Genomic DNA, 19,668 nt, shown 5'->3' with positions numbered 1-19,668 from the left:
ACCTCGATTTTCGCATCTGAATTGTATGGTTTGTTTTTTCTGTTTTTGTTGTTGTTGGGAATGAGATAGAAGAGAGGGTGAGAAGCGAATCAAAAGGAAATGCTGGTGTTTAATCATGCCTGATCTTGGTTTTGGGCGCCGTCTTCTTTCTGGCGGTGCTGTTTTGTGGATTTTCGAAGAGGCTGAAGCTCAAAAGCCTTTCCGGTGGACTAGAGAGTTGAGCTGAGTGAGCATAGAGCTCGTGACAGGATTAGGCACCGCCGAATCTTGCAGGGTGGAAAGGTCAATTTTGCTTTTTTTTTTTTTTGGTCCGTGGTTTAATTGAGGATGGCGTTTGGCTTCCGCGTCTTGTTTCTTGAATTCGTTTTATTTTGCTCCTTAATTTTCTCTTCTTGGCTTCCGGGTCTGGTTATTTTGTAATTTATATTGATGGGCTTTCTGATATTCTTTGCTTCTTTACTATTTTTCTTTTCTTTGTTTAATGGGTTCCGGATTTGATGATTGTTGATATTCTGAGGTTTTTAGTTTGTAAATTGACAGCTATGTGAGTCTATATTGTTCTTTCTCTTTTGGTTCTTCTGACGTACTTCATAGATGGGCTTTCGAAGATGTTGATTATTCTTCTCTATTTGTTTAATTTCTTCGGCTTTTGATCTCTTTAAGACTCTACTGGGTGGGGATTTATCGGTGTGTAACAGCGCAAGTAATTCTCTTTTTCTTTGTTTCTAATATTTTATTGTGATGGTTTTGACACACTTCTTTTTCTTTGAACCAGACTCTATTTTACTAGAGTAAAATTTGGGGACTCCTCCAAAAGAATTCTATGTACAAATTGACATGGAAGTGATGTCTTGTGGATCACCTGCAATGCCTGCACTGGTTGCCCCAAATATAGGGGCCCGAATGTAAAGCTTTTTTTCTTTCTTTTTCCGCCTCCTTCCTCTTCTTTCAATTCCATTGACATTTTTGTAGATGAAATCATTACCAATATTTACATTTTTGCAGATTGCTTTGAATTTCTTTGACGTTATCGCCTCATCCACAACTTCTCTAGTATCTTGTTCAGATGAAATATGTGATTTGGCGGTTCAAACTTTAGATGGTGGCTGCACTGCTCAGAATTCCCAGTGTGGTTACTCCTTTTAGTATGGTGATGGAAGTGTAGAAGATATGTTCTTCTTTGACACAGTTCTCAAGAAATCCTTCGTGTTTGAGACGGAAGTAGCAACTATCAGTCTGGAGATTTGACCAAGCCAGACAGCAGTTAATGGGATTTTTGGGTTTGGGCAGCACGAATTGTCTGTCATTTCACAACTATCCTCACGAGGAGTTGCACCAAAGGTGTTTTCTCATTGCTTATAGGAGCTAATAGTGGTGGAGGTATATTGGTTTTTGGTGGGATTGTGGAGCCAAATATTGTCTATCCTCTTGTTCCAAATCAGTACGTCCTCTTCTTGGAGCTATTATCTTTTATTTGCCATTTTTTTTTCATGTAGCCGAATCATTACAGTTTCCTCTCTGACCTCAAGTTTGTTTGGATTATTAGTACCATAAAAAAGTTGTGAATGGACATATTGGAAACACTTGCATTTTTTTTTTCTTTTTTATCCGCAAAGGACATTTTTCTTTATTCTGGAACACATTTATAAATTTTAGAGGTTGGATGTTGATAATCAGATAGTTGTTTTGATTCTTAAAAATATGGAGTTTGTCCACTCGCACCGTCTTTGGAAGTCTATGTTTCAAGGAGAGAAAAGAAATTAGAACCCTAGCTAGTAGTTGATGATCTTTACTTACCTATAGAACTATTTGGTTAAGGCTTGTTTGCTTCCTCCTGTTCTATTTCATTTATATCACAACTTTGCGTTTATCATATGGATATTTATACTAGTTTGGTTAAAGCTTGTTACAACGTTTTTGATCACCATCTTACTCTATTTCCTCCTCATTTTATCACTTGTTGAAGCTATTCCTAGATTTCCATGAGTATGTTCATTTCTAATCCTATCTTTTCCAATTTTACCATTTAACCATTTCAACATTCATATTTACTTTCATGGTTAGCTTTTAGACATGTTTTTTTTTTAATTTATTTCTTGACACTTTGTTCCATACAACAACATTGTTGGCTTTATGGTTGTAAAACTTTCCTTGTAGCCCGAGTGGTATTCCCTAATCACTCAACTTTTTGGATGAACTAATTATATGGGCAATATCCTCCTCAATCTCTCCCTTGTTATGAATTATTGAACCAAGGTAACAGAAGAAATTATAGAACCATATCTTGGTCTCCAGTACTAATATTACACTATTCTCGTGCTAGTTATATATTCACTCTAGTTTTGTCAATCCATGGAATTTCCTCTTTGACATGTTTAATCATCCATCCATGACTATGTGATCAAATAAGGGCTAGTGTCAATCCATGATTATTCTCACACTAGTTATATATACACTATTCTTCCTCCTCCCTTCTCATCTCCCTCCTCGAAAGGAGGCTTATCCCTTATTGTATTCGGGAGGCTTACGCTTCTTATGTTCTGAACTATGTCTCATGCTTTCTAGGTAGTGGAACGCCTTGTGTCACGCCTCCGTGTTTTAAAACATTGCACTAGTCATTATGCCATCATATTTGTTCTTTGGTCCACATATCTATCATGCCATATCATCTCTTCTTGTCTAAACATCAGTTTATATTCTGCAACAACTTTGGCATACCTTGCAACAAAAGCATATAATCCATTTGTCAATGTTGTAAGTTACAGGAACACAATTTTTTAACAATTTAATTGACGTGAAATACTTTGTAGCAGGCTATGGAAAGGATTATAAACCCACACCTTTTATTTGTAAAAGATTGAAGTTAATCAATTGACTACTTAGTTTTCATTGTTGGGGAAGGAAATCGTGAAATAAATTATATTCATGATCTCTGAAGTTCATTTCTTCCATTTTTCTTGTGTAGATAAATAATGTTGTTTCACCAATAGGTATCATTTCCTTCTAAAGGAAATCAATGTTATCAAATCACCAACATGTATCATTGGAATACAACTTCCTACTTTAATGGATGCTAGACTTTAAAAAGCTCTACCGCTAGATCCTTAACTTAATATTTGAAATGCACATGTCCTTTACATTCAGTGTTGATGGGATATTCCCTACGGTTAGCTTAAACTTTGCTGGGAGTGCATCCATGATCTTAAGTCCCATGGAGCACCTCATAAAACAGGGTGATGTTGTAAGTTTTTTAACTTGTGATTTTTATGAAAAATACATATTATGTACTTGTAGGGATGATTTTATTCTTTATTCTTTTTCATTTTTTTTGGGTAGTTGAGTGAATGAAGTGGTGATAAGCTAAATTAAAGGCATTGGTTTTGGGGATACAAAAAGCCAAGGATTTGGGGGTGAGAAAACTTGTTGTGGAAGGTGATTCCAAAGCTGGCTAAAGCAAAGTGAAAGAATACCCTAGCGCTTCAGAAATTAAATCAAGAAGTTTAAAAATCTATCCAAGGATATGCAATTAATAACTCAGTGGACCCCAAGAGCGGCTAATGGATTTGCAGACCAACTAGCAAAACAAGGGGCTAATAGGGATCATTGCTTTTGGGCTCAGTTGTAAGGGTGAAAACCAAAATTGAAAGTTGACATGTCAAGTTTTAGTGGGGTAGTCGAGGCTATTCAGAATCTATAATCATAATCTATACCTTTTCCTCATATTAATGGAATTCTCTTTCATTGATCAAAAAGTACTGCTATTATGCCACCAAATGGTTTCAATTCAAAATTTTAACTTTTCTCCCTGGATGGGGCATAATTGTGGTGCATTGGCTTCCAAAGAGTTCAAAACCAAGGGATGGATATTTTATGAGGTTTGAATCCTGACTTAAATGTTTCTCCATTGTATGTTCTAGTCCAAAATACAGTGAATGAGTACCAGCTAGATGCTAGCCTTTGCATTTATGTCATGTGTGCACATCCTTGTGGTTTCTAACATACATAATAAACATATGTTTATATCTAGATGTATTATATGTAAATATATTATGTATATGTTTGTATACATGCCTAGACATGTATGTATCTGTATATTTTTCATAAAGTTCATTGTAAAAAATTTTATAGATTATTATGATGTATACATGAAAGCATTATTTTGCTTAAAGTAATCACCCATTAAGTTATTATTTTTCATGACATGTAAAACTAAGAAATTAAATACATTTAACAAAATAAGGAAGTTCTTATATATGTTAATAGTTGACACTGCTCTCATGGACTATATTCCATGATATTATAAGGACCAATTATTGTGATTTGTATAATTGCATCTCAAACTATTTAAGATAGACAATAGTTGGGATTTCCCTGCAAACAAAGTAGAGAGTGCACATATCTAAAAAGGCCATTATCAAATGGTGGTCCATTGGCCCCTACTATTTGGGGTATTGGGAAGGGTAGACTAGATAGTCCTAACTTGTAACCTTTGGCATTTTCTTTTGCACAAAGTGGTTGCTCTCACTCTCACGTATGAGAGTGCACATATCTCTTATTCAGAAATAGTATTCATGAGAACTTTTCAAGCAGTTTACTTCTATCCAACCCATGCTTAACACTTCATCGTGAAAAGTTGTTTATTAGATATAGCTGTTGCATAACTTATGCCCACTTTTCGAAGGTTTTGATAACTAAGCTTCTATGTAGTGGATAAATAGTGGGAATACTTTTAAATGTTTTCTACATTGCAAATGCATTTATGAAAATTTTCTTTCATATTTCTCTTTATTAGATATGGTGTTATGCCCTGATTTATTGCAATGTATTTAGGATTTTGTGTATGCACTACACAAATTACATTTGAATATGAGTTTAATAATAACATTTCATGTAGTTAAGAAAGTGGAGAATTACCAACAAACCACAAATCATGAAATACAAAATTAGGAAAAACAAAAATTTGGTTTTACTTCACATTTACACAACCTCCAAGACCTCAAATTCAAGAGATCAATGACCACCACACAAGAAGAGATAGGTGTAGACAAAAAAGGACATGGGTAGAAATAGTAAGAAATGATTTAGGCACTAATAATTTAACAGTGGACATGACTTTAAATTGAATGGATTGGCGAAGTAGGATTTGTGTAGCCAACCCCATATAGCTAAGATAAAGCATGGATGATAATGATGATGACATATTATGGATGACTGTTTATGACTTGACTTGGCTTGCCTGGCTTGCAAATTTTTAGGCCCAGGCAACCACATTTCAACTAGGCCTGGCCCAGCCCGGACCTACATTAAGTCTACAAAAAATTTAGATTTGTGATGCTTAGCTATATCAGGATAAACCTGGTATTAGTTGTAAGCTCATAATGGACTTTCAGCCTACAACCATTAATTGTAACCTCATAATGTACTTTAAGTCAAATTTTTATCTCGATATAACTAATGTGATTGTAGATTTGTAGATTTGTAGATTTAGAATTGTCTTGAGAAACCCTACAACTTGTTTGTGATGTTTGGGCACACATTAGACTTAAATGTCTTAGTATTTATTATTACTTTATGAATATATAATTATTATTTTATTAGTACATTGTTATTGTTATTTTATTAGTTTTTAATAATTAATATTTTAGTATTTATCATTAATTTATGAATATCTTATTAATAATTAATTATTTTATTATTTTTGTTTATTATTTTAAAATTAATTTATTCTTATTTAATAAATAATATGTTAGTATTTTATTATTATTTTAATTATAATATATTAACATTTTATTTATACTTATTATTATTATGATTATTATTTAATAAATTAATATCTTTTATTTTTTATTATTAAGTCATTAATATTTTATTATAGTATAATTATTTTATGAATATTTTACTAATGTTTTTATTATTATTTTATTTTTAATATACTCTTATTTTATTATTGCTTTTATATTATTTATTATTTTTATAATATTTTTTATTAATTCATTGTTAACTTATTATTTTTTATTATTAAGCTATTAATAATGTTATTTATATTTTATTGTTATATTTGATAATTAATATCTTTTTGTTATTATTAATTTATTAATATTTTGTTATAGTACTATTATTTTATTATTATTTTACTAATATTTTGGTAATAGTGTATTAGTGTTTTATTATTATTATTATTATTATTGTTATTATTATCTTATTATTAATTTAATAGTATTTGCTCCTTTTGTTAATACCAAGATATTAAAGTCTAATGTGTGCCCAAACATCACAGACAAGCTGTAGGATTTCTCAAGACAATTCTAAATCTATAGATCTTCAACCACATCAGTTATTTTGCGATAAAGAATTTGACTAAAAGTCCATTCTGAGGTTACAGTTAATGGTTGTAGGCTGAAAGTCTATTTTGAGGTTACAACTAATACTAGGTTTATCCTAATATAACATCACATATCTTAATTTTTTGCAGGCTTAATGCGGGTCAAAGCCGAGCTAGGCCTGGGAGAATTGTGGTTGCCTGAGCCCAAAAATTTTCAAGCCAGGCCAGGTCATAAACAATCATCCCTAATATGTCATCATTGTTACCATCGATGCTTTATCCTAGCTATATGGGGTTGGCTACATGAATCCTGTTTCGCCAATTCATTCAATTTATCCACTGTTAAATTATTAGTTCTTAAATTATTTCTTACTACTTATCCATGTCCTTTTTGGTCTACCCCTAGCACTTCTTGTGCCACCGTCATTGATTTCTTGAATTTTAGGTTTTGAAGGTTGTGTAAATGTGAAGTATAACTGAGTTTTTGTTTTTTCTAATTTTGTATTTCATGATTTGTGATTTTTTGATAATTCTTCACTTTTTTGGTTACATGAAATGCCATTATTAAACTCATTTCCAAATGTAATCTGTGTAGTGTGTACACAAACTCCTAAATACATTGCAATAAATAAGGGCATCACACTATATCCAATAGAGAGAAATAGCAAAGAAAATTTCATAAATGCATTTGCAATGTAGAAAACATTTAAAGGTATTTCCACTATTTATCCACTACACAGAAGCTTAGTTGCCAAAACCTTTAGAGAGTGGGCATAAGTTATGCAACAACCATATCTAATAAACAACTTTTCACAATGAAGTGTTAGGCATGGGTTGGATAGAAGTAAACTGCTTGAAAAGTTCCTTGAATAATACTATTTTTGGATGAGAGATATGTGCACTCTCATATCATGAGAGTGAGAGCAGCAGCCACTTTATGCAAAAGAAAATGACAAAAGTTAGGACTATCCAGTCTACCCCTCTCAAGACCCCAAATGGCAGGGCTAGTGGGCCACCATTGGATAATGGCCTTTTTAGATATGCACACTCTCTACATTGTTTTCAGAGAAATCCCAACTATTGTCTATGTTAAGTAGTTTGAGATGCAACTATGCAAATCACAATAATTGGTCCTTACAATATCATGGAATATGGTCCATGAGAGCATTGTCAACTGTTAACATACATAAGAACTCTGTTATTTTATTAATCTGCAGCAACTAATCAAATTACATCAGGATAGAACTTTGACTAAAAGTCCGTTATGAGGTTTAGCTAGTTTTGCCAACTCTGACTTCTCCAACAATCTTTTTTTTTTTGTCAGTAAATGTTTTATCATTAAACTTCCCACATTTTTTTAATCATCAATAGACTTCCTACATTGTTTAGATTCTCTAAATCCTTTCTACTTTAAGACATTAGAAATGCTTCCTTTCATTTTTATGAAATGTCAAACTGTTGCATAGCAGTTTTGCTGTCTGAAACAAAATCATGATATTGGCAACTACATTTTGAGTGATGTGGATTCCATGTCAATACCAGTAATCTTGTGTGTGTGTGTGTGCCTCAATTAGTACATGAGTTATTAAAGCTGTGAGTTGGTAAGCCTAACTTAAGAGAAGAAAACTAATATTTTTTATTTTTATTTTTTTATCTGCTGACCTTGTTCTAAGAGACAAGTTTTTTGTTTCTGATCTAGCTAATCAACACATTGGATGGGCTAATTATGACTGTAAGCTAAACAGACAATGCAATTCCTTCAAGTTTTTCATGAAGAATGCTGATTAAGTTGCACATTTACTTTTTCAGGTTCATTGTGTCTCCACAATTTCTGGTGTGGATGAATTTATCAACACAGGACAGCCAAGTGTGAGCAGTTCATCAGAGATTGTTCCATGCAGACTGATATCAAGCAGTACAGTAGCTATGGTGTTTCAATTGCAGGTGCATCTTTGTATGGAGGTTCATCACTGACCTGAGTACCCCTTGTCTTCACAGGTGACTGTACACACAAGATTTGAATAATGTTGGTCACAAGATTGTCATGTCTGAATGCACAAGTAGCTATAACAGTAAATTTTTAGGAGATCACAACATTGATCTACAAATCCCCAATGTTCGCAACACAGGAGTAGACGGAGCTATCTTCTTATACACAGGTAATTACATAGAACCCTACCTCCACTTCTCATTTCCAGCCATTCTCGTGGGTCACCAGGAAGGTCAAGCAATCCTGAAGTACCTGAATGTAAGACATGATCCAAGAGCAACTCTGATACGTATTGGAACAAAGCCAACACCAAGAGTTGCTATTTACAGCTCCAGAAGAAGCCAAGGGCCATTCGATCTGCCATGATGACCACAGAAGATTCACTCAATAACACTCTCAAACCCATCACAGAACTAATGGTCAACGAGCAACCCACTAGTCCTCTAGCCATGGGAGCAGGTCACCTCAATCCTAACAAGGCGCTCGACCTTGGACTTGTATATGATGCAAATACAGAGGACTACGTGAGACTTCTCTACACTCTGAATTACACCAAGAAGGAATTGAGAAGATAACAAGGTCGTCCTCTGACTGGTTAGCCCGTGAAGCACAAAAGTTTGGGGATGCCTCTTCAACCTTCAATCCAGGAGCTCTTCCTTGTGTGATTTGTGGGAACTTGCTACCCCTTTCTTGTGGGAACTTCCTTGTGTGAAAAAATTTTTGAATAATGCTAATTAGACAAACCTGAGTTGAACCCCTACCTGTAAGGCTGCAACTTGGGTTGGGTTGGCCCAAACCCAACCATAACCCAACTCAAAAAAAGACGGGTTATGTTGGGTCGGGTTGATGTTAAGGTTAGGGTTAGGGTTGAAATTTATGAATCCGACTTTACTTCGAATTGGTTTAGGGTTGACCCCTCGGGCAACCCCACCCAACCTGAACCCAACTCTATAGTACATTTCATATTTGTTTAGATGCATGATAGTTGTATAGCCCCCACCACCTACCTTCATATATTAATAACATATTTTGTGTTTTTTTAATATTTTATTCTTTATTTCCTCTCTATGGTTTGCCACCCATAACTAGCTGCCCATAAAAGATCTATTATAAATCATAACTCATAATAAACTATAGCCATTTTAAACACTTTTTTCTGAATTTTGTACTTAGAGAACCAATAAAAAAAACAAATATTAATAAAACATAGGGTTAATATATGTAGTGATAGTTGAGTTAAGATCTTAAATTAAGAAGTTCTACAAGATTTTAAGGAATCGGTTGGGAGTTTAGAACTTAGGGTTGGGCTAGGTTTGGCTTCATCCCGACTTGCAGCCTACCTACCTGATTTAATAGAATCCAAAATTTTCTCTACATACAAAGCATTAGGCATGATGTCTGTCATTGTAACCAGAGACTTTTCACTAAAATTCATTCAAATTGTGTCTATTAGGATTAACGGAAATAGATGGAGTTTAAAAAGAAGTTCTGAGTTGAATGAATTAGTTTAAAGTCTTTCAGAGAGAGAGAGAGAGAGAGAAAGAGATTGCAATTGAATCCAAATGTTAGTTGCTTCTTCCTTGAGGTGTATCACTTGCCAGTCGGTGCATTCTTCTTTTCCATTCAGCTTGAAGACTTGAAGCAGCTCTGATCCTTTGACTATCTGTTGAAATCACATAAGACAATACCTGTCCCCACTGTTCCCTTTGCTGGATCATATGAGCCACCCACATAAATATAGGCATCTGTGTTCTGTTTAGTCTCCCCAGGCATTGTCTGCTGCTTGTTCAGAGTTGTCAATGGGTTCTATGTATGAATCAGCTTTCTCTAGCGGGATCAAGTATGTGTTGTTGATGGATCTTTGCATTACGCACGTCCCATATGAGTCTGAAAATGATGAAAATTTTGGCAATATACCTCTGTCTGAGGTTTGGTGGTAAGTTTTTTAACTTTTTTGTTGCCCAATCAGTGACGAACTGACTCAGCTGTTTGTTATTTACTTCCTCAGGGTTAATTCCAATTTGGGCTGTAAGCCAGATGGCCTCACAAAGAAACACTGAAAGAAGAGATGCTGCTATGATTCTATAGCAGCATTACATAAAGGGCAGAGTTTTTATGTTTCCTATAAAAAAAGGAGTTTGTCTCTGGTTTTCACTCCACCCCACCATGCCTTCCACATGAATATTTGAAACCTGAAGGGCACTTTTGTTTTCCAGATGAGATTCCAGTTCTCATGTGGTCTTGAGGAGGATGGTAGCTGATATAAAGAATTTGTAGTCTGTTTTGACACAGTATGTTGCTTTTCTTGAACTCTTCCATAGGAGTTTGTTTGGGTCTTTGGATGGAATTCTGTTTAGTTGTATGATGTGGTTTATTGTTTCTTCCTCAAATAGTTGTTGTAGTAGGGGGAGGTTCCAATGCCCTTCTTGGTCCCTTAGTTCACTGACCCTTTCCATTTGTAGTTGGCCTTGGAGGTTAGGTTTGAGTGTTGAGGTGCCTTTGGTATGGATGGAATCCAAGGATCAAGTGGGTGAATGGATTTTCCATATTTTAGTTGCCAAAACAGATTCCCTTTCAGCTCATCCAATAAAACTACTACTTGCTTCCACCACCAAGAGTCCCTTGGTTTTTTTGTTAGCTTGAAGATAGACTTGGACTTGATATACTGTTGTTTGATGATTTTGGCCCAGAGTTCTGATTTGGCTGTGAAGAGTCTCCATCTCTGTTTTGACTTTTGAGAAGAGAGGCTTGTTGAATTCCTCAATTTTCCTGAAGCCCAGACCTCCTTGATTTTTGGTTTCACAAACATGGTGCCTTGGGATTGAAAACAAATTGTTGATTATTAAAGAAAGAAATTTGTTCTTGGTTGTATGTGTGTTTTATGCTTCCAAAGCTGAAAAAAATATGTATTATTGAATTCCTAATTTAGATAACATGCTTTTTATTTGGTTATTTAATATCATATTCCATAAACCATATAATTTATATAATGCAAAACTTTCTTTCATTTAAAAAAAAAACCACTATTTTTGTAGTTTCAAAACATGTATTGTTCTTTGGAACAAAACCATCTTGTTTTTGCTTTTCAAAACAGAAACGTCATTCAAAAGCATGTTTTCGTTTTCTCACTGATGTGACAATTTCAAAAACAAATGAAGACAAAAGCATTCATATTGTAGAACACCCCCTAAATAGTTATAGAGTAAAATATTTCAAGATATTATCATGTATAACAATCAACCCAATCTCAGCTTCATCCAGAAGGAGCTCACAACCTACTTAATAACTTATTCATTAAAGAAAAGCAATAAGTCATATTTTGTTTGGGCCCCATAATTTTCTACCTGGAGCTATATTTAGACAATCAGGATCAACATCAAATGGGTCTAGTTTAACCTAAAACCAGAAAGAAACATATATGTCATTGTCTTTTTTCTTTTTTTTTTCCTCTTCTCAGTTTGAACATCTACCAGGGATCATAAGTGATCCCATGATTGTTCTTGAACTGTGTCTTTGTTTTGAGAAGCAAAAACAAGTTTTTTTTTTATTTCAAAAAAAGAATCAATTCATATTTTTGAAACCATCAAAATGATGGTTTTTAAAACTAAAACAAATTTTACAAGTACTGATATTGTATGATTTATGAAAGATGGTGAGAGATCATTATATGAAAATATGATTCTTAAACCAGAAATTCTAGAAAACGTTTTTATCTTAGTTTGGGTGCCAAAAAACATGTATACAACCAAGAACATGTTTTCCATGTTTTTATTTTTGTAACTAATTTGTCATCAAAATAGATGGTTTAATTTGTTTTTGTAATTCACAACAAGAAAAAAAATGCACTTGGAAGAACACCCCCTTGATATTTTAAGTTTTGGTAGGTGTCAATGCCTTGAAAATGATATTTCATTAATTATTATTTATTTTTTAAAATGCAATGTGCTTGATAAATAAGATTTGAATTGGATAAATCATGCCAATTGGTCAACAAGGAGAAATCATGCTTCATTGTTCATAGTAAAATGCCCAGCAGCAAAATTAACATGATAAAAAATGTTACAGGGTTTTCTCATAAATAGTTACCACTCACTTATCTTGGTGTGCATATGGGCAGGAAGCACTTGAGGATTGTTGCTTTGAGCCTATCATTCGAAAGATCAAAGCTATAATTGAAGGTTGGAAGGCTAAACTTTTGACAATTGGAGGTAAGGTCACTCTAATCAAGCATGTCCTTTAGAGCTTAATTATTCATGTGTGACTGCTCCTCCTGAATTGTTATTCATAGAATAAATAAATTGTTTGCTAACTTTTTTTGGTGGCTATTCATATCATGGAAAAAAATTTGCAAGCCCACTTAAGGAGGCTTGCATAAGATCTCTTTTTTTATATCAAGAGGGCTTTCAGACTTAAAGCCTGGTTTAAGTTGATCAACTCAAAGTGTTTCCAAACAAAAGCATTTGGGACAAGTTGATCAACTCAAAGTATATCAGATCCACTCTTATCTCGTTATTGTACAAACCTAAATCTTGTTTTAGATTATGGAAAGAATTACTTGAGGAAAAGCAAACTGCTGTATGTAGTAATAGGGGTGAGCTTTGTTTGGTTAAAACCAAAAAACCAAATCGAAAATTTTAGTTTTGATCGATTTCAGTTTTCAGGTTTGAAAGTAATGGAAAAAATCGAATTAACCAAAGTTTATTATTTATATAATAGTACATGATGAAGGAAGATTTGGCCCGACCTCGTAACCACTCAACACGTGGCAAAGGCAACAGTTCGGCACAATAGCTCGCCAAGGCGCGAGCTTCGAGAGGAGGAACCAGTGGTCCGAACTCCCCCAAGGAGCCCGAACTCCCAGTAAGGAGCCCGAGCTCTCCCTTGGGCCCCGAGCCTTACGAACACAAAGGGAAACAACCCGAACTGGTCTGCCCCACGGCAGTTCGGGCCACACTTCTATCCGAACTCAAGACTTAACCTCGCACACCACTCCAGCACTTCGCCCCTGGAACACCGAACTGAACAAACCGTACCTGACACCGAAGGAGTCCGTATCCAGGGGCGGCGCACCTGACTGACTTGGGATCTGACGCTTAACAGCCGCATTCCAACGGCCACCTGCCACCGCCCATCTCCAGTTACAGAGACGGCTCCGACAAGGAGCAGTGGCGGTTCTGTCCAGCAGAGGTGATGACACCCAAACTGGCAGAAGCATAGAAGTAATCATACCCGACCTGACAGAGGCCTCGGAGTGAGTGCGCGAGGTGGTTATAAAAGGGCTCTCTACCCCCCGAGGACGAGGTATGTGAACTTTGCGCCATCTGGTTTTATCTTGCCTTTGAGAGAATACTAACTTGAGCTTCGGAGTGATCTCATCGGGTTCGTAATCATACCCGACCTGACAGAGGCCTCGGAGTGAGTGCGCGAGGTGGTTATAAAAAGGCTCTCTACCCCCCGAGGACGAGGTATGTGAACTTTGCGCCATCTGGTTTTATCTTGCCTTTGAGAGAATACTAACTTGAGCTTCGGAGTGATCTCACCGGGTTCCTCCTCGGAGATTCCCCACTTTCTTCTTCGTTTCAGGCCCCCTTGTTGCTCCAATCAGAGGCAAGGTCGTTGACAACCAACACTTAAACAAAAGAGATTCCATTCCAAAATAAGGGAGTGTACATTTCGAACAAAAAAAAAAGGGAGCTCACAGGCCCGGAGGTGGTTATTCTTCATCAGAAGGCACTTCGACAACACCTAAAGGTCTTGCCTCGCCCTCGGAATCCGGCTCACCATCAGCGGCGTCGGCCATCTCCTGAGTAATGCGCGAGGTGGATATCGCACTAATATCAAGCTCGGGGTATGCATTCCGGATCATCCACCGGCTTAGTTTAAAGCCCTTTCTGTACGAGTCCACCATCAGGTCATCAAAGCGCGGCAAAACAATGTACTCGTCAACAGCCTTCTTCTTGGCATCCTCAATGCCTTGGGAAAAAATCTACGTCCTCTCCCTGATATCCTCCTGAAGATATTCAACCTGATGCTGCAAGTCCAGCCTCAGGTCCGCCATATGCTTTACCACAACTCCCATGGCCTAAGCATCTCTCTGAGACCTCGCCTGCCTGGCCTGTGCAGCGCGAGCAGCCGCCTCAGCAGCTCAGGAAGCCGCCTCGACAGCACGGAAGGCCTCTTCGGCAGCTCGCGCCTACCTCGAGCTCCTTTCCACCTGGGCCACCAAGGCATGGATTGAAGAATTCACCTACCAAAAGGGGAAGAACAAAATGATCAAAGGAACGACAGAAGGATAAAAGCAAAGAGTCGGACAAGAAATCTGACTTACCACCATGGCATGAGTGGCAGCACGACAAGCTACCTGGTTCAAAGGAAGCTTGGACCATACTGCGACCTCCTCAGGATAGATGGCCTCCCTACTCTTCTGCAGAGCGTAGTTCGGTGATAACACGCTCCTGAACTCGCCTTGGGCCCCCGAGCCTGAGGGCCCAGCTCGCGTGTAAGCGAATTCAGAGTAAGCAGGAGCCCCCATATAAGTAGCTTTGGCATAAGGAGCCCCTGCCGCCTCATGGACTGGAGGGGCCATCTTGGGTTCCCTAGCATCCACAGACGGGTAGTCCGGTACTTCGGGCTCTGCGTCTCGGGGCACCTCGGCGCGAGTTTGTTTTGCAACCCGCTTCCTCCTCTTCATGCCGTGAAACAAGTGCCCGCCGCGAGTCCTCTCTAAGTCCATCACACTTGCAAAATGAGTTCGGCATCAGGAAAAAGCGAAAGAACAAAGCAAAACAAGACAAACCTGAGTAAGGAACCTACCCGAACTCAAACCGGCCTCAATGAGCTTGGCTCCGACAGATAAAGATGGCATTTTAGCCCATGCCGTGCCCATTGCCGGAGGCCCTTTGCCGTCTCTTTATCAAGCGTAACACCGGAGTCAGGGGCGGCCATTCCCCACCCGGTTTGAAACGGCCACCCCAATACACTTCGCACCCCGAAATAATCCCGCTTCCATGCCGGGACCTTGTTGGGAAGTTCGTGTAAAAGCTTAAAACTCGGGCGGGGAGACAGGTAATACGCCTGCCTACGCCCGGGAAGGGGACCCGCTTGCTTCTTAAGCATTAAGATGGAAGAGAAGATCTCCAAGTCTAAAGGGAAGCCCTGTTCGCAAAATAGGGAGATTGTCCCCACCAAGTTACGAATGGAGTTCGGGTGAAGTTGGCCGACAGTAACGCCAAAGGGGTTCATGACCTTGACAAGGAGGGGATGGAAAGGCAGTCGCAGCCCCACAGCGAGCTGCTCCCGGAATATCACAATCTCTTCAAGACCGTGTTCCCAAGGAAAGCTACCCGAAGGTATGAAGTAGGCGTACTCCCCAGGCAAGTTGTAATAGGTAATAAGGGATTGGAGCCCCTCAGGAGTCATGGTCGAGGGACCGAACTTGTCTAACGTCCGACCTCGACGAGAGGTGGACGCCAAGCTACCCGAGGCGGCTCGGCCTACGGGTTCGAACTCTTCCTCGAGCTCTACCTCCGGTTCGCTAGGACCATCAGGGGATGCAACTCGGTTCGTAGAACCTGCATCGGACCCCCTTGAAGAATCGTCTGAGCTATCCGAGCTAGACATCGGGGAGAGAAGATGGATCCCAGGAAAGTACTCACCCGGAAAAATGCTTGAACGGACTACGGGAACTTGAACACGAGCAGAAGACCTTGAAGGCGAACTAAAGGCTTGGACGCGAGCTTAAGAAGCAAAGCGTAGAAGTGACAAGCAACTGGGGTCCCCCCACTATTTATACCCACAGTAACCAAGAGTCAACGGCTCAGATCAAAGCCAATCCGACGGCCCGCAGTCGCGCTGACCGCACGTCTCCTGAGACCAAGACGTGACTGGCCACACGTCTCTCGAAACTGACCGCACGTCTCCTAACATTAAAGGCGGCAGCAGCACGTTTTCAAATTTGAAAAGATGCTTGCTGTCGCATCTCCCAGCGGTGCGCTTTTTTGAATTTTGAAATAAAGCGCGCGTTGTCACGTCTCCCAGTGACGCGCTTTTTGAATTTTGAAATAAGGCGCGCGCTGTCACGTCTGTCAGCATTTGTAGGCAGATCAGCGCGTTTCCCGTCTTTTGGGCGCTCGAGAAACCCAAAAAATCCTGACGACGCACCTCGCGCTATCAGTCAAACCGAAGTACGAGACAAATCCACCCGCCACCTCGCGAACTCCCCGCGCCAGGGCAAGACCCTTAGCACGAGGAGTGGGGGGCAATTGATGAAGGAAGATTTGGCCCGACCTCATAACCACTCAACACGTGGCAAATGCAACAGTTCGGCACAACAGCTTGCCAAGGCGCGAGCTCCGAGAGGAGGAACCAGTGGTCCGAACTCCCCACAAGGAGCCCGAACTCCCAGTAAGGAGCCCGAGCTCTCCCTTGGGCCCTGAGCCTTACGAACACAAAGGGCAACAACCCGAATTGGCCTGCCCCACAGCAGTTCGGGCCACACTTCTATCCGAACTCAGGACTTAACCTCGCACACCACTCCAGCACTTCGCCCCCGGAACACCGAACTGAACAAACCGTACCTGACACCGAAGGAGTCCGTATCCAGGGGCAGCGCACCTGACTGACTTAGGATCTGACGCTTGACAGTCGCATTCCAACGGCCACCTGCCACCGCCATCTCCAGTTACAGAGACGGCTCTGACAAGGAGCAGTGGCGGTTCTGTCCAGCAGAGGTGATGACACCCGAACTGACAGAAGCACAGAGTAATCATATCCGACCTGACAGAGGCCTCGGAGTGAGTGCGCAAGGTGGTTATAAAAAGGCTCTCTACCCCCCGAGGATGAGGTATGTGAACTTTGCGCCATTTGGTTTTATCTTGCCTTTGAGAGAATACTAACTTGAGCTTCGGAGTGATCTCGTCGGGTTCCTCCTCGGAGATTCCCCACTTTCTTCTCCGTTTCAGGCCCCCCTGTTGCTCCAATCAGAGGCAAGGTCGTTGACAGCTAGGATCGGCCGGATTGCGCACCATCAGTACATATATTAAAATATATAATTTATTATATATATATATATATATATATTGATATATTAACGGAACTCGGTTTTAACTGTAAATTTCAGTGGGAGCAGTCCCCTAATGGAAAGCATAAGGTTGAAGTTGTATTTATTTAGAAGTAGGAAAGCATAAGAGGCATCAAATGCCTTACACAACAAATTGGTCATTGAGTCCATGTCTAATTCTCTTTTCATACTTGTAATTAATGTTAATGGAAATTTGTATCAATGCTCTTTTTCTTGATGTTATTCAAGTTTTATTAAAGTTACACAACAAATTGGTCATTGAGTCCATGTCTAATTCTCTTTTCATACTTGTAATTAATGTTAATGGAAATTTGTATCAATGCTCTTTTTCTTGATGTTATTCAAGTTTTATTAAAGGTTGATATCCAGATGCATCCTAGGCTTATTTTAGTGGTGGTTGAAACAAAATTTAATGGCACAACTAAATAGTTGGATGTTATAACTATTGGAGATTTGGAGCCTACGAATGATCTCTGTATTGACATTGCTAATTCTGGGTTAAAAGTTGCAAGTAAAACTAATGACTCTGTTGGTGATGGGTCAACAGCAGAATAAGTTCTTTCATGTGAAATTATCAAATTAGGCTAATTGAGTGTTACTTCTGGTGCAAACCCTATCTCAATCAAGAGAGGGATTGATAAGACAGTCCAAGGCATGATGATATTGAAGGTTAATTGCTATTTTTATTTTCAAGTTATTTTGCATTTTCTAATGTTGTCTGGTACATTCTTATACCAGATACTTATTTAATTTTATTTTTTCAGTTGTTGCTTCCATCTCTGCTGGCAATGATGATAGCATTGAGTGAATCTTCATCATCCTTTGAGACAACTGTAGAGGTGGAAGGAATGGGGGTCTGTATCTTTTAGTAGGTTCCAAGCTCCATTTGTCTCTATTAATTATATGATGTATTTGGGGTTTTCCCTTGATGTTGCTCTTTAGACTTGTCTTCACATTGACCTTGGTTACATTGCAGCATAGTTTGTCACAAAGCCTGAGAAAAACGATTATTGGATTTGAGAATGCAAAGATCTTGGTAACTGATCAGAAGATTTCAATAATACCTCTGTTGGAGAAGACCACACAGCTAAGAGCTCCTCTACTCATCATAGCTGAAGATGTCACATAATTCCTCTATTTTTTATCTTGGTTTTTGGGAGAGGAACAAGAGGTCTAAATATTCACTGACTGTTTTTCTGGTCTGTATTTTTACTTGGGAGGAGGCCACACTGTTGATTTTTCTTGGAGCACAAACCCTCATGGATTGCAACTAACTATACATACATAAAAAAACAAAGAAGAGAGAGGGAGAGAGTGAAGCATTCCTAGCAATAACCACAATTAACCAAGTCTTGCATTGATGTGAACAAGATTTGCATGCATGCTTGAGAATGTAGTGCTTTGACAGGTACAAAATTACATATGGTAAATTTGTTAAAAAGTGAGCCACTTGAAGCTCTTGCCCCACCTTGGGTGGGAATTTTTCCATTTCCAGTCGATTTGTCCACTTGTGGACAATGTAGATTTCTCCATTTTTTGCACTCAAAACAGGGATCTCCAAGATATGTTGTTGCTTTCCGTGATACGATTAATCCATTACCAAGCCTGAATCCTTCCAACAAGATCTCAGTTTGGACCTCCACTTCATCCATAATGAACTTCACTTTACGTCTTTACCTCTCGAATTCAGATTGCAATGGACGCTGTCCAAGACACAGTTACTGTCATTGGAGATGTGAATGTATGGATTGCAGGTCATTTGTTGGGATCTGCTGTGTCTATGTTGGCTGGAAAGAACATGGCCAAGATCGGCATTTCTCTTAAATCATTTCTAATCAATCCACCACTCTAATCAATCACCGTTTCTCTGGTGAATAAGAAAGACAATGATTCAGATGGTTCATTACTACCTGCAGCTTGCCCAGATGAATCGTCTAGGGTGTACTTGGAACCCAATCTAAAACTATCTCATTTAACCATACACTTTGTGAACGAGTTCTAATGAATAAATGAGAAAAATGAAAATTGTAGAGTACAAATAGAAATTTGTAGAGTACAAAGCCTTGTATTTTATATTATTTTATATGTATGTGTTGTACATATTTATTTGTACTCTTTTCAAACTGAGTCGTACAAATATGTATAGTGCAAATACATACAAAAAACAAGGTTTTACTCTCTACATATTTGTATTTGTACTCCTTCCAAACTGAGCCATAATGTCAGCAAATATTGGTACTAAACAACTTGAGTGGTGTACTGGTTCTGTTCGCCATT

The 19,668-nt window shown here is 38.5% G+C and overlaps 1 pseudogene across 1 annotated transcript; it reads left to right on the top strand.

Moving 5' to 3' along the window:
• The first annotated feature begins 801 nt into the window (after nucleotides 1–801).
• LOC104607052 (aspartic proteinase 36 pseudogene) lies at nucleotides 802–18,840 on the top strand (annotated as a pseudogene). Its single transcript, XR_016083842.1, has 7 exons — nucleotides 802–905; nucleotides 1,006–1,441; nucleotides 6,473–6,550; nucleotides 8,132–10,603; nucleotides 12,430–12,520; nucleotides 18,156–18,259; nucleotides 18,368–18,840. The product of XR_016083842.1 is annotated as an aspartic proteinase 36 pseudogene (transcript).
• The last annotated feature ends 828 nt before the right edge of the window (nucleotides 18,841–19,668 follow it).

The sequence above is a fragment of the Nelumbo nucifera genome, chromosome 3 (assembly GCF_055504915.1).
Source record: "Nelumbo nucifera cultivar China Antique chromosome 3, China Antique-T2T, whole genome shotgun sequence".
NCBI lineage: Eukaryota > Viridiplantae > Streptophyta > Magnoliopsida > Proteales > Nelumbonaceae > Nelumbo > Nelumbo nucifera.
This window is presented reverse-complemented; position numbering and strand designations above follow the sequence as displayed.